Below are 16,448 nucleotides of genomic sequence, written 5' to 3' on the forward strand. Positions count from 1 at the left end.
AAACTGGGGAAGAATGTGATTCCTCACCACTCCTACAGCCACCACCAACCTCCCAGGCACTCTTCCAAAGTGTTTCCCAACCGTACAAAGCAGATTTGGATACAACCCATATTTTATATAGCTCATGGACAGCAGATCCATGCCGAGTTAGCCTTGGGAGCTCATGGAACCTCCATGTTTAGAGGTAGCCTATCCCCAAATACCTGTTGGGGGGGCACAGCAGGGGAAGACTGTTGCCCTCATGCATTGCTTCTGGGCTTCCCAGAAGTATTTGGTTTGATCACTGTTCCAGTCCGGATGCAGGGCTAGATTAATCTTTGGCCAGATCCTGCAGGGTTTCTCGTCTGGACTTAATTACAGTGCCCCTCGGTAAGACTGCTATCAAAATGCATCGAGCAAATTGCATGTAGTAATAAATTACTACTTTGGAAACACCAGTTTGAGGCTTTGTGCCTGCGTTTTTCTTAAACCTAGAGAACACTACATCTGTTCCTTGTTTCTTTCCAGGGCAAATGTCCTGAGCAGCAAAGTGGGTCTGGTTGACGATGTCTGAATTTACGATTCATACATGGTGGTCTATGACTTCTGACTGATCCTCAGCTATCTTAGCTCACTTGCCTGTAACTATGAGGGTCAGGGATTAACTAAATTTGATTTCTGCTAATATTGTTACCATGAGCTCAGGAATGTCAGGCTGAATGTTAAAAATCCCATCCCATGCCAATCCTGAGGTACGGTGACCGAACAGTTGTGGAATTCCCTCCCTAGTGAAGGCTCCTCTCTGCCAGCCTTTGGACTCAGTTTTAAACAAATGGTCTCACTCCATAAGGATTTAAGGGACTTACTTTGATTCTTCTTCTTTTTAAAATTCCATTTCCAGGGTCGACCGCTGGGAAGTCACCAGCTTCTATACGGGATCCCCTTATGGATATCTAGCTTTAACAACAAAGTAGAAGGAGTCCAATCATCCTTCTTTCGGCAAATCCTTGGAGTACCAAAATGTGTGCCATACCTGGCTATCTGTGCAGAATTGGGCCAACACCTTCTTGAGACAAGAGGGTGGATCATTACTTTTAAATATTGGCTAAAAATTCATTTTAATACCGATCCAGATAGCCTGATATCCTATCTTCTGAAAGATAGCCACAGCTTTACATGGTTCTCTAATATTTCCAACAAACTTAGGCAACTAGGCCTTTCAGTGGATTCCCTCCTGACATATGAGGATTCATATATCTTTACTCTTATTAAGCAGAGACTGCTTGATATTGAATTCCAGAAACTTCATCCTGCCCAACCTCTAGTATGCTCGCCTGCCTTCCTGGGGCTGCCGCCGCACCAAGGATTGATACCTAATTATTTATATGACCTGGTATCTCCTTTTTATCGCAGAGTATTTATGTTGGCCCGTCTAAATGCTTTTCCATCCTCTGTGTTAGCCGGAAGACTCAAAGGCATCCCCTACTGGAATAGATTATGCCCTTGTGGCCAGAAAGAGGTAGACTCTATGGCTCACATGATTCTGGACTGTCCCCTTTCTAATTTCTTTTATTTTGGCCCCCTCTTATCCTTTATGAGACCTGGAACCCTCCCCAACAAGGAAACAGTGGTCCAGCTCTTGCTGAGGGATGACTTCCCCGAAATTACCAGAATTATGGCCCACTACTTGTCCAGAATTTATGTAATTAAAATCAGTACATCTAGCCTTCAACAATGATAGCTGAGGATCCCTTGTGTGCCTCTTCCTCCTCCTGCTCACCATTATTTCTGTATGATGTAGAGTTACTATTTATACTAATGTCCTATATGTTTTATATGTTTTGTCTTTGTTTTTATATTTTATATATATGCCAATAAAGGTGTTGAAATTGAAATTGAATTAAAATTCCATTTTCCATTTTAAAATATTCAACAATAAATACAAATCACATACAAATCCAATAATGTTTTCTGTGATAAATAGTTCAATAATGTTCTCTGCATAAATAGTTGCAGGGTTTTTTTTTTTAAAAAAAATCTTTCGGCACCTCTTCTGCAAGTATACCTAAAAGGAAAGTTTCTGGTTTTTTAACAAAAGTTATTTCAAACAATTTTTCCCCAATTCATTATAAATCATTTCCCAGAAGGCTTTTGCAACCTCACAGGGCCACCACATGTGAAAAAAGTACCCTCTTTCTCTTTACACTTCCAACATATACAGTATTGGATTTAGGCTTATACATTCTTGCCAGCTTGCTAGGCATCAAATACCATTTATATACCTTATAGTCACGTAGTTTTCTTTTAATGCATAGCACACTGTAAATTTTAAATCTCCAAAGTCTTTCCCATACTGCCATATCAACATTACAATCTGTATCCATTGCCCAATGTATCATTGAGGATTTAACCATTTCATCCTTTGTTTCCAATTCTAATAATAATTTATACATTTTAGACATTACCTTTTGCTTATCTTTTAGAAGGTCTTGTGAGGTTTGAGTTGTAAAGCCAATTTTTAAATCAGTCTTTAAAGTCTCATTTAGTTGGCAAGAGCCACATTGGTGTTTTCTTTTCCAGCAAGTTTTTATATTTATCCCATGCTCTGTATAGATTTTTCCTAATTATATAGTTGAAACCTTTATGGATTCCAGTTTTCCCATGCTACAACTATGCATGCCAGCCAGATTTATTATCATGTCCTTCAAGATCCAAAATCTGTGAGTTCTTCAATATAAACCACCCCTTTAACCAGCAAAGACAGGATGCCTCATGGTATAGTCTTATGTCTGGCAGGAAGAAGTCACCTCTTTCTTTTGCATCAATCAAAATTTTATATTTCATTCTTGGTTTCTTCCCTTGCCAGATAAATTTCATTATGTCTCTTTGCCATTCTTTAAAGCATGCTACATTACTGACCACTGGAGCTGTCTGAAACGTAAAAAGTCATTCACGGCAGAACATTCTTTTTTATTATGTGGTAATTTGTAATTTCATATTATCATAGAACTGTAGAGTTGTGTGTGTTTTATCCTCTGAGTTGTGAGCTGCCTTGGGAGAATTTGTTCTTGTACCCTGTTTCCCCTATTTTAAGACGTAGTCATAAAATAAGCCATAGCAGGATTTTTAAGCCATACCCCAAAAATAAGACATAGTGATAGGTGCAGCAGCAATAGTGATAGGTGCAGCAGGAGGAGGAGGAGGAAAAAATAAGACATCCCCTGAAAATAAGACATAGTGTGTGTGTGTTTTGAGGGGAAATAAATATAACCCAGGGACCCAGGTGACGCTGTGGGTTAAACCACAGAGTCTAGGGCTTGGTGATCAGAAGGTCAGTGGTTCGAATCCCTGCAACGGGGTGAGCTCCCGTTGCTCGGTCCCAGCTCCTGCCCACATAGCAGTTCGAAAGCACACCAAAGTGCAAGTAGATAAAAAGGGACCGCTCCGGCGGGAAGGTAAACAGCGTTTCCGTGCGCTGCTCTGATTCGCCAGAAGCAGCTTTGTCATGCTGGCCACATGACCCGGAAGCTGTCTGCGGACAAACGCCGGCTCCCTTGGCCTATAGAGCGAGATGAGCGCCGCAACCCCAGAGTCGGACACGACTGGACCTGATGGTCAGGGGCCCCTTTACTAAATATAAGACGGTGTCTTGTTTTCGGGGAAACATGGTAAGGTAAAATAGAAACAATATGTATATCTAGACAGTGCTATTTTTCTAGAAAAAGAGGTGCCAGAACTCACCATGAACATCTCCCTTGTTCTTTTATAATGGCAATGGCACCCACCTGAGAAGTGCCGGAAATGAATTCCAGTGAGTTCGGGCTGAAAAAAAGCCCTGTATATATCTAGCAGAGTCCAACACAGCCAGCTATGTACTCCCAAACTCCTCATCCACCACCCACCAAAAGCAGCCTATAGCTCATTCTCACCGGAACAGTTTCTGTTTCTTCTTAAAAACACTCCACCCACAACTTTGTCTAGGTTAGCAAATGACAAACCTCCCCCCTTTTAAGGAGCTAGATATTTGGCCCAAGGTCAGCCAGCTGCTATTCTCTGCAATACAGTGACAAGGGGAAAACCTCTGGCAGCAGCTCCAGTGCTAAATCAATGATAAAAAACTATGTCCATGCATAAATGAATTGCTAAGCCAGCCGCACAGTGAAGAGGTAAATGTTTAAAGATCCTTTTAGCCAAAGAGAGTTTAAAGTTGAGCAGGATTTTAAATCAACACAGCTCCGTATAAAAACATGCTTCCACCCCACCCCCACCCCCTCCTTCGTAAAGACAAGCACAGAAGTGTTAAGCTTGCTCCTTCAATCTAAATTCACATCTAAAGGGCGTTGGGAAGAACAGAGTCAATATCCCTGTGACTCTGTTCGTTTGAATTTGTGCATATTTGTGCAGCTGTCGCTGGAAATCTCAATTTGAGCAGAAGTCCAATACAACGCCACAGTGGCCAGCTAGGAAGGTTCAGCAAAAATAAACACAGGGGCTGACTAAAATCAACAACAACAGGAGCAACAGCAGCAGCAGCAGTAGCGGCCTGGGGAGGAAAAGGTTTGATGCCACCGCCAAGCCAATCTCTCGTCATTCTTGATCTGCAGATAATAAAGTGCCGACTGGCACATTGTCAGCCACCTCTCTGCTCCTCTGATAGAGTTTTCAAGGATTTCGCTAGGGTGAGGCAGATATACAGTGACATGCTGGTGAAAGATAAGCATTGCGCCTACCACATAGCCATGGGGTGTTCTTTGCCCCCCTCCCAATGCCTGATCCATACAATCCAAAGATTTAGGTTTGATTCAAATCTCTTTGCCTATTTTTAAGCACTCTGTAGTGTCTTAGAGAGCTGAGGTTAGTGAGTGGGTGGGTGATTAACAGTGTTTGTTTTGGACTACTTTTTATTGAGGGTTTAATTTGGGTATTTTTTCCCCTACGTTCTGATTTATTCCCCAGATTTGGGGTTCTGCAAAGGTTATTTTTAATGCTGATCAAATTTGCCCTTCCGATGGGTGTGGCAAGTTGTTGTTGGGTGGTGAGCCTGATTTTCACAAAGTTTGTGCGCGCGCCTTACCTTTAAAGCACAATATTTCCCTCAAAGGAATTATGGGAAATCATAGAATCATAGAGTTGGAAGAGACCACAAGGGCCATCCAGTCCAACCTCCTGCCAAGCAGGAAACACCACCAAAGCATTCCTGACAGATGGCTGTCAAGCCTCCGCTTAAAGACCTCCAAAGAAGGAGACCCCACCACACTCCTTGGCAGCAAATTCCACTGTCGAACAGCTCTTACTGTCAGGAAGTTCTTCCTAATGTTTAGGTGGAATCTTCTATCTTGTAGTTTGAATCCATTGCTCCGTGTCCACTTCTCTAGAGCAGCAGAAAACAACCTTTCACCCTCCTCTATATGACATCCTTTTATATATTTGAACATGGCTATCATATCACCCCTTAACCTTCTCTTCTCCAGGCTAAACATACCCAGCTCCCTAATCCGTTCTTCATAAGGCATGTAACTCTGTGATGTGTAAACTACAGCCTCAGTAACTGTTGGCCACTTTTTGAACCGGAATAGTTACTTACTCTAAAAAAAAAATGTATTTTCATTTACAGGTAAATCATTGTGACACAGTTACAATTATCTTGCACATTATGACCTATGAGGCTTGGTTCATCTTGTCCATTTCCATTTGTATATGCGAGACCTTCTTTTTTATTTCATTATGCCACTGAAGAAGGCCAGTGTTTGGTAAAAAAAACCTCTCTTTTTTGTTTTGTTATGTATTGACATTCTCTTGGAAGCCTATAGTTTTGAGGCTGTAGATCCCTAGGAAGGGAGCTCAACCACAGAAAAGATCCAGTACTTGGTACTAGCTAGTCCAACCACTTTGACTGGTGGGCCCAAGCAGAGGGAGGCAAATGTTGGTCTTAATATTTGGGCAGCTGGATGGCGGATAGTATCCAGGCTTCTTTGAAATAAATATGGAAATAGGGATGGGTGGAGTGAGAGTAGGAATGGGGAGGAAATTTGATTCAGTTCACATTTAAAGGTGAACTTACCTAATCCATACTTTCTGAAACTACATCAAACCAAAACATGCCATCCTCAGAAATTCGCATTTCTCTGAACTTTGCAATGCAGTTCTCTAACCAAGAAACACGTTTATTTAAAAATACATACCCAAGAATAAGGTGTGCATATAGAATTGTGAGGAAGAGTCAGTAGATGCTGCAAGGAAGAAGGAGTACTGGTGTTTTTTTGAGTTTTGACATTAGTATGGTTTTACTCTGTATGCTATTTATGTTTTGTTTTAAAACTAAATAAGAAATACATTTTAAAAGATGAAGTGCACATTAGGGGACGTTGTGCCTATCAGGGGAAATTGGGTTTGTCCAAAAAATAACCAAGTATACTTTGGAAAATTGAACATAAAATGTGCATAGTAAGAGAAATTCGTGCAAAAATACTGAAAAAATTGTGAGAGGCAAAAATTCATAAACGGATGTGCCAATGTAGATAATAGAATTTAAGACTGGAAAAGTGTAAACACCAGAGAAGCCAAATTTGATGTATTCATTCATCCAAAGGAGAGAGAATCCTGTCACAATTGACACTCTTGCAACCTCACTGAGGTGACTAAACTGCCTGGACTGTACCATCTCAGATGGAAGGTCTGAAAGTCACATGATGAAATAAATGCAGCCATATTTTTAAAAAGGCCTCTACATAATTAGGGAGAAGGGTCCCAACCTAGCCTTCTCCTCATTGTGCTCGTTTTCTATTTTGCAAGGGTGTGTGTGTGTGTGTGTGTGTTCTTCCTCAAATGATCCACTACTTAAACTTTGAGGTGGAACTGAGTGTGAAACAGGTTTCCTACATCAGCAAGAAGCGGGCCGTAGATGTGGCAGCTAGTCGAGGATTGCCTGGATGACGGACAGAGAAGTTTGTGAGAATATGAATAGAAACTAGCCTACTGTACAAAAGTCACATTTATTGCTCAGTGGCCTTTTGCTTCTGCCCACCACTGACATAGGTGGCGCTGTGGGTTAAACCACAGAGTCTAGGGCTTGCTGATCAGAAGGTCGGCGGTTCGAATCCCCACGACGGGATCAGCTCCCGTTGCTTGGTCCCAGCTCCTGCCCACCTAGCAGTTCGAAAGCACATCAAAGTGCAAGTAGATAAATAGGGACCGCTCCGGCGGGAAGGTAAACGGCGTTTCCGTGCGCTGCTCTAGTTCGCCAGAAGCAGCTTTGTCATGCTGGCCACATGACCTGGGAGCTGTATGCTGGCTCCCTTGGCCAATAACACGAGATGAGCGCCGCAACCCCAGAGTCGGACACGACTGGACCTGATGGTCAGGGGCCCCTTTACCTTTTACCACTGACATAAAGGATTCAAAAGGGTCCCCCACCGCCGCCACACAAATAGAATGAGTTATTCCGTTCACAGAAGGGTAAACCTAGATCCAGCCCCAAATGGCATACATGTTGATCAAGGTTGTTGGGTGTTTTTGTGTGTGTGTGTTCTCCATCCTGACTTTCAAGGCAAAAAAATCAACCCAGGGCATATTCTGCTCCAGATCAACGAGTATGTGAGATAAATGTATGGTATCGATTGTTTGCTTCCTCTTCCTCCAGATTGTGAGAAAATACATTACATGTGGGTTGTCCTCTAAGAATGGATTCAGGTGTTGGGCAAATAGAAGTTGAACCCATACCTGCAGATTTCAAAAAAGAGGGGGGGGGAGAAGGAAAGAAACATCTTGAAAGACACCTGCTGTGAACCAAACTGTTCTGCAAACATTTGCTTTCCCTACTTTAAAATTAAAGCAAAGTTCACAAAATATAAATTTTTAGGGCAGCCTACAGTTTTCACTCGATTACCCTGTCATGTTTAATGCAACAATATATCAGCTGCTAATAAAAAAAAAAATTAAGCTCAGTCCTTCTCTCTGGAGAGCTGGTCTGAACCATGGGGCCCTAAACCGTAATGCCTGCAACAGACATGCTACCCAATTAAATTGTTAGGGAACAGGCTTTTATATCCTTAACACCTAATTTGCTATTGTTTCTTTTAAAGTGTTTGGCTTCCCTGTGGCTTTTGTGCTCCTTCTTCTGTTTTATGGCTCTCTCTGTGTGTTGCGTTGCGTTGCATGCAAGTATTCTTGAGGCCTACTTAGAGTCCCCTCGCAAATTCGGTGCAAGGGAAAACATGGGACCCGATCTCTTCCTGCTGAGCAAGATAACACCACTGTGCCAATGGGGCAATTAGACCCTTTGAGCAGCAATTTTTGTAGCACTTTATTAGTGACAGAAGTCCAATTTCCCCCTTATTTTCTTCCTTTGAAGGAGATTGAACATGAAGGCAAGCAATGATATACTGACTGCGAAGCTTTCAAGTTGCAGGAGAGATGGCCAAATTCCTGATACTATGTCAACAACTCGTATTGCTGAATTTTTGTAGAGAGTAGTATATTTGTTCCGAATTTGAAAGAGGCAGAAATGAAATAGGGTCAAAGTACATATTATTTTATTTTGTGTGGGACAGAAGGGATTGGGTAGCATAATTTATCAAAATAAACATGGACGAAGACAGTCAGATAGTCAGGGACTGCCAACTCTGTTGTCAATATGTTGAGTTGAATTGTATAATGAGTAGGATACATTTGAGGATAACGAGTGTTGTAGTTTTTATCATTGTTGTAAAATATATTATAATAGATTGTGCTATTAGTTTTTAATTATATTTTTGAGTAGGGTACCATTTTTTTTGTACTGTTGTACAATTTTCGTGATGGACCTTGCCTCATCGATAAAGATACGGATTTGGAATATTTAGTTGGTACTTTAAAATGTGATCCTATGCATGTCTGCTCAGAATTAAATTTCACAAGTGGGGCTGTAATAAGCAAAAATCTGCTCTTATTCCCTTATGGGGTACACAAGAGCCCTTATTGGTCGGAGAATATAACAGAGTCCAACCAGAGAATTTTGAGAGGCAAAGCCTTTATTTTTGCTGTTGCAACAGGGTCCTTCCCCTCACACAAGAGATCAAGGAAGGAACCCAGAACAAAAGAGAACCTCCACTTTTATCAGTTTTCCCATCACCAAGAAACATCCCCAATACATCATTCCTACATCACCGCTACGTAATCAATACCTCACGAAAAGGGAGGGTTCAAGGTAGAAATCTGAGCACCTTTGACACCTCTCCTAGTCCTCCTCTCACCCCTCCCAGGTGTGAATTCCTAAACACAAAGAGAAATTAACAGTTTCCTAAAAGTTGATCACTATCTTTTGTTCGGAGGAGTCTTCTTGTGAATGAGATGGCTAGTAGTTTGGTACAATTGATGGGGAAATGTCCAGTTGGCAGAGCCTCCGGCTTACAGGATTATGGCTCCCAAGTTGATAGTCATGTGGAAATGTGTGTGTGATTCTGGTCAGAGAGAGTCAAAATGGTGTCAGTCAGGCCTGTCTTCCTGTGCTGCTTCAGACATGTGCCTGTACATTCATGTACATGTCTATGAACAATTATATATATATATATATCCTTAAAATTTACAACAGGGCAATCCAAGCCCCCTTTGCACCAGTCTTGTAGTGGGAGATTGGATTGGATGGGGGTGTTCCTTCAATTAGCCCTGCCGATCTCCCCCGCTCCAGAGACATTTCCCAATTGTCACCATCTTACAAGAAGGGCAATTCTGGCATTTCAAACAACCCATTCTCCAGGTGCATATTTAGGTGCTATTGGCTCATGGGAATTGTATTGCACAAGCATTTAAACCTTTTGAACCTGCATTTTTTTATACCTCCTTTGTCACCACATTATGGGTGCCGCTTGATTGATATTAGAATATGCATTCATTTCAGAATGACTGAGAGCAGGGCCAGATTTAGGTTTGATGAGGCCCTAAGCTACTGGAGGTAATGGGGCCCTTTATATGTCCAGCTGTCCTTTGTCAACAACATATTGTTGCTGTGTGTTTTTTGTTGTTGAATAAATGCTACATGGTAATTTATGGACCTAAATTACCTTATGGCTTTATGTATCTAAAGCCATTTGCACATAACAAAATATGTATTTTATCAAAGTAATTTTTGAAAAGTCCATGCAGTATGCAAAGTCCATGCAGAATGTAGCCACCCTATATATGTTGTTGTTGCTTAGTTGTTTAGCCAGGTCTGACTCTTCGTGACCCCATGGACCAGAGCACACCAGGCACTCCTGTCTTCCACTGCCTCCCGCAGTTTGGTCAAACTCATGTTCGTAGCTTCGAGAACACTGTCCAACCATCTCGTCCTCCGTTGTCCCCTTCTCCTTGTGCCCTCAATCTTTCCCAACATCAGGGTCTTTTCCAGGGATTCTTCTCTTCTCATGAGGTGGCCAAAGTATTGGAGCCTCAGCTTCAGGATCTGTCCTTCCAGTGAGCACTTAGGGCTGATTTCCTTAAGATTGGATAGGTTGCAGTCCATGGGACTCTCAAGAGTCTCCTCCAGCACCATAATTCAAAAGCATCAATTCTTCGGCGATCAGCCTTCTTTGTGGTCCATCTCTCACTTCCATACATCACTACTGGGAAAACCATAGCTTTAACTATGGGGCATGGGTGGCGCTGTGGGTTAAACCACAGAGCCTCGGGCTTACCGATCAGAAGGTCGGCGGTTCACATCCCCACAACAGGATGAGCTCCCATTGCTTGGTCCCAGCTCTTGCCAACCTAGCAGTTTGAAAGCACATCAAAGTGCAAGTAGATAAATAGGTACTGCTCTGGCGGGAAGGTAAACGCTGTTTCCGTGCGCTGCTCTGGTTCGCCAGAAGCGGCTTAGTCATGCTGGCCACATGACCTGGAAGCTGTATGCCAGCTCCCTCGGCCAATAATGTGAGATGAGCGCCGCAACCCCAGAGTCGGTCACAACTGGACCTAATGGTCAGGGGTCCCTGTACCTTTAACTATACAGACCTTTGTCGGCAAGGTGATGTCTCTTCCTTTTAAGATGCTATCTAGGTTTGTCATCGCTTTTCTCCCAAGCTTCCTATATATAGAAATGAGCAAACCAGTGATATTTTAGGGAGCAGGCTAGCAGGTGCCGGGGACCACTACTTACATCATAGGAACCTATTAACACAAAACACTGTTGCTGTATGCTGGTTTTATTTTATTAGTCTTATATTTTGGAAATGTACATCCAGTTATTTTTTTCCTTTAATTTTTTTTGGGGGGGGCAAGAGAGTGGCGCCCTAAACCAGGCATCCCCAAACTGCGGACCTCCAGATGTTTTGGCCTACAACTCCCATGATCCTTAGCTAACAGGACCAGTGGTCAGGGATGATGGGAATTGTAGTCCAAAACATCTGGAGGGCCGAAGTTTGGGGATGCCTGCCCTAAACTATAGCTTGTTTAGTTTATATGTAAATCTGGCACTGGCTGAGAGGGGAATGAACCGAATCAGGCACATTTGGTTTAATTTTCAATTATTCCAAAATGAATGCACAAATGGGCATGAATGGCATTTCCATTCAAGACTCCCATACACTCTCATTTCTAGGGGGCTGACCTGGCGACAGGAGCGAGACATCAACGGAACCTGCACAAAAATGGAACTTTTCCTTGCACGAGCAGCGTAACATGGGAGCAGTGAGCCAACATGAGCTCACCCTCTTCCATTTGGAGAACTGAGAAACTGCAACTTGTAGCTTTCTAGCTCATGGAAGAAAACAGGCAATCTTGGAAGACTTTGCCGCTCCCATATTTGTATAAGTCGCCCTCTGATGTCTACTCAGAACTGACTTCAATCAGAAGCTCTGTATGGCCAACCCTATAGAGAGGGTAGGGAGACAAGTTTCCTTGCATTAGGGACAGTTGTTTTCTTAAAATATTTAGCGGGCTGTGCGTTTCATATGGGAGCAGATGAGTCTTGGAAGAGAAATAACCCAACAAAAATAAGGAGAGAGAGAAAAGCTTACTTAATTTCAATAAGCTAAAAAATTCACATAAAGAATTTATTTGTAAGCACAAAGGAAAGGTGTGAAAAATGGAGTGATTTTATAGAAAATGGGACTCCATTGGTTGAACTTTACATATTGAATTTACTCAGGGCTTTTTTTTTCATCCGGAACTCTCCAAAACTCAGTTCCAATACCTCTCAGGTGGGCACCATTGCCCTCCAAAGAGAACGAGGGAGGTGAGGTGTTCATGGTGAGTTCCAGCCCCTCTTTTTCTAGAAAAATAGCACTGAATTTACTTGTACCTAGTTCACAATTATCTTAAGGGATAGAATTTATGTTAAGGGCTGCATCAATAGGAGTATAGCATCTAGATCAAGGGAAGTAATAGTACCACTGTATTCTGCTCTGGTCAGACCTCACCTGGAGTACTGTGTCCAGTTCTGGGCACCACAGTTCAAGAAGGATACTGACAAGCTGGAACGTGTCCAGAAGAGGGCAACCAAAATGGTCAAAGGCCTGGAAATGATGCCTTATGAGGAACGGCTTAGGGAGCTGGGTATGTTTAGCCTGGAGAAGAAAAGGTTAAGGGGTGATATGATAGCCATGTTCAAATATATAAAAGGATGTCATATAGAGGAGGGAGAAAGGTTGTTTTCTGCTGCTCCAGAGAAGCAGACACGGGGTAATGGATTCAAACTACAAGAAAGAAGATTCCACCTAAACATTAGAAAGAACTTCCTGACAGTAAGAGCTGTTCGGCAGTGAAATTTGCTACCAAGGAGTGTGGTGGTCTCCTTCTTTGGAGGTCTTTAAGCAGAGGCTTGACAGCCATATGTCAAGAATGCTTTGATGGTGTTTCCTGCTCGGCAGGGGGTTGGACTGGATGGCCATTGTGGTCTCTTCCAACTCTACGATTCTATGATTCTATGATTCTAATTTATTGTGGTGATGTTTTAAAGTCTATTATGAAACAAGTAGTTACTTCTTGTTATAACGACTTAAACTGTTATTAGTCTATGTATATTTGCTTTGCTTTTTCTTTTCCACTTTTCTGTATTCTTCCTCTCTTTAACTGTAATTTCTAAAAGGTTTTTTTTGGGGGGGGGGAAGAGAGGCTAAGCCGAAAATTCACATCATGATCGAGGGATAGGAAAGGGTCTTGTGTTACATGTTGTACATTTATTCCTTGCTGTACATTTAAAGCACATGTATGCCATTTAACATTCATTATTTCCGTATTTTCCCATGTATAACACCCACCCCATGTAAAGATGACCCCTATTTTGGGGGGCTCAAATATAAGAAAATGGGGAGTGGGGTGCCCAGAGTTGTTGAGCTTTTTTGGGGGGGGGTTCCCCAGAGCCCAGGGTATTGCAGCTTTTGGAGAGGAATGCCAAGAATCGCTCACCCGACTGACAAACGCTGCAAAACACATCTGACCCCAACCACCAACCACAAAACCAATTGCCGCAGCAATGACCAATCAAAGCAGCCCTTGCCGCAGCAACCAATCACACACACACAATCGTTGCTGACAAGTTTCCTGCTACCAGCTGCAACCAATCCCCCATCTGCACTATCCTTGTATAAGACGAGCCCCGATTCTGAGCATTATTTTACAGTTAAAAAAAAAAAAGCCCTCAGCTTATACACGGAAAAGTACGGTAGCTTGGCTTTAATACTGTATGATGCTCTGCTCAGCCACTCTGGTGTAGTATAATGCAATGAAGGAAGGCAATCTAAGTCATGCTGTAATCGAATCCAAAAGTAGATTTGGTTCTCTTTCCTTCCTTCCTGGCTGACTGATTGTTAAATCTGTGGATATCCTAAACTCCTGGATCATGAGTCTTATTAGGGAAGCTCACAAGTTCATGTTACTGTTCTACAGCTGTTGAATGGTATGTAATTATTGACAACTATTATTCATATTATATATAGTACTTTAACAACCAGTCCCCTTAGCCTCTTTTTTTTAAAGGATAACCTTCCACACTATTCCATACCTCCGAATCACAGGCATAAACGTATCAGATTCAGGACCAGCATTTCATGATTATAAAAACGGGCAAGAACACAACAGAAATGCACAAATTGTACATACAAAATGCAATCTCAAGTGCAAGAAGAAACAGGGTCAAAATAAGAGAATAATGCTGATTCTCACTAACCTGAGCGGAAAAGCAGAAAAAGAGATTCAAACCGTTAAGGTCAGGCCATAAAGTAGGCATCCCCAAACTTTGGCCCTCCATATGTTTTAGACTACAATTCCCATCATCCCTGACCACTCATCCTGTTAGCTAGGGATCATGGGAGTTGTAGGCCAAAACATCTGGAGGGCTGCAGTTTGGGGGTGCCTGCCATAAAGAGTCAATGGTTTGTTCTGGGTCACTGGCTTTACAAGGCAGAATCATTTGCCAAGGATATTGTTAATTTAATATTTAGGGATTATGGGAGGTATTCAGTGTAGACCCATTGGAATTAAGGGACCTAAACTGTGATCATTAATTTCAGTGAGTCTACTCTGAGTAAATACTATGCTTAGTTTGTTTTCATTCTGTGTTTGTAACTGTTTGTTAACCACCTTGAATCTCTTTGATGAGATCACTTAGCAAATAATGTAATTTCTATCATACCCAACAAAGATTACTAAAAGAGGTCTTGCCACCTCTATCCTAATGCAATCCATTAATAGCTTCCCATAGCTAAACGCAGAGTCTTTGGCTCATATTATTTTGCCCTTGGCAAACATTATTTTGCCCTTGGCATCACATCAATGCAGAGAGCCTGATAGTGCACAATATAAGGTAGGAGGGATGTTTGTTCTTGGAAGTTCCTGGGTGGTATGATGAATGTGCTAAATGAGCTATTTTTCTTTGTTGGAATCAAGAGCAAACTGTGATGGATCCTTCGCTCGCTTGCTAACTCACTATGTTTTAGAATTCTGTTGGAAAGCTAACAAAATTGCGCAGAAGAGTGCATCCTGTGTGATCTGATGAACGTTATCTGTTGGGAGTTTCGAAAGGCATTTTTAAAAAATCCCTGGCCCCAAGGAAGCACAGGGATCATGGAACAAGAGGATGAATCCTTCTATGGATTTGCAAATAGACAAATGAAGGATTCAGGCAATGGGGCAGTCTTTGCAACAGGCAGTTTTCAGTGGAGGGAAGTAAGCAGGGAACTCTGAAAGAGGTGTACATTGGTTCTGCGCACAGCCTGAATTACAAGTCAAATAGGGGTGATCTGGATGAGGTTATCACATTCCCAAGTTAGCTTGCACTTTGAGCAAGGCACCTGAAATCAGATCAGGGATTCCTTAAATTCCTAAGTCACTCAACCTCAGTACAATTTCCCTCTCTGACACTTCAGTTGCAGAGTTCTTCTTGTGACTCCTTGCTGTCCAATATTTTTTATTAGTGTTTATTTTCCCTTTGCCTCCCTTAAAGTAAGTTCTCAGGTGTGCTGCTCATTGTCAGCCATTGTCAGTCCTTCATGTTTTCGGACAAATTGCCCACCAAACACCAGGTGCTGGGTGATTTCTCTTTCACCCACCTCTAAATGGTAAAGTCTGTCATTACAGAAGCACCAATGTCCTCATCATTCTGAAAGCTGGCTGGATCCATCTTCTCAGACTGGACAACCATGTCTGAAAATTGGCTGCATAGAAACTGGTTAATGTAATGACAATACTTGTTGATACTAAAGGTAAAGGTAAAGGGGGACCCCTGACCATTAGGTTCAGTCGTGACCAACTCTGGGGTTGCGGTGCTCATCTCGCATTATTGGCCGAGGGAGCCGGCATACAGCTTCCAGGTCATGTGGCCAGCATGACTAAGCCGCTTCTGGCAAACCAGAGCAGCACACAGAAACGCCGTTTACCTTCCCACTGGAGCGGTATCTATTTATCTACTTGCACTTTGACATGCTTTCGAACTGCTAGGTGGGCAGGATCCTGGGACCGAGCAACGGGAGCTCACTCCGTCACGGGGATTCGAACTGCCAACCTTCTGATCAGCAAGCCCTAGGCTCTGTGGTTTAACCCACAGCGCCACCCGTGTCTCTTTGTTGATACTAACTGAGGGCAAATTGTGCTGAACAATCCAAAGGTCTTGCCAAATGTGTCTGTGTTTTTACATGAGAGATGGGTCATATTTACTCCATCTCTGAATAGCGTAGGACTGATTTTATTACCAGGGTTCAGAAAACTAACTGGAAGGGAAACTGTGCCCTTCATCTAGCTAAAGATCCGGCATGATGTAGTGGTTAGAGTGATTGGACTAGGACCTGGGAGACCAGGGTTCAAATTCCAACTCGGCCACGAAGCTCGCTGGGCGACCTGGGGCCAGTCACTGCCTCTCAGCCTTACCTCCTTCCCACCAATGTTGATGGGATGAAACGGAAAGCGGGGAAACCCCTTGGCCACCTGGAGCTCCTCAGAGGATTTGCGTCAAATAATAATAAAATGGCGGCGTTGAGGGGGCTGCTGGCCAATTCGCACAATCAACCGAGGCCTGGTACCTG

Source organism: Zootoca vivipara, chromosome 3 (genome assembly GCF_963506605.1).
Source record: "Zootoca vivipara chromosome 3, rZooViv1.1, whole genome shotgun sequence".
NCBI classification, from domain to species: domain Eukaryota; kingdom Metazoa; phylum Chordata; class Lepidosauria; order Squamata; family Lacertidae; genus Zootoca; species Zootoca vivipara.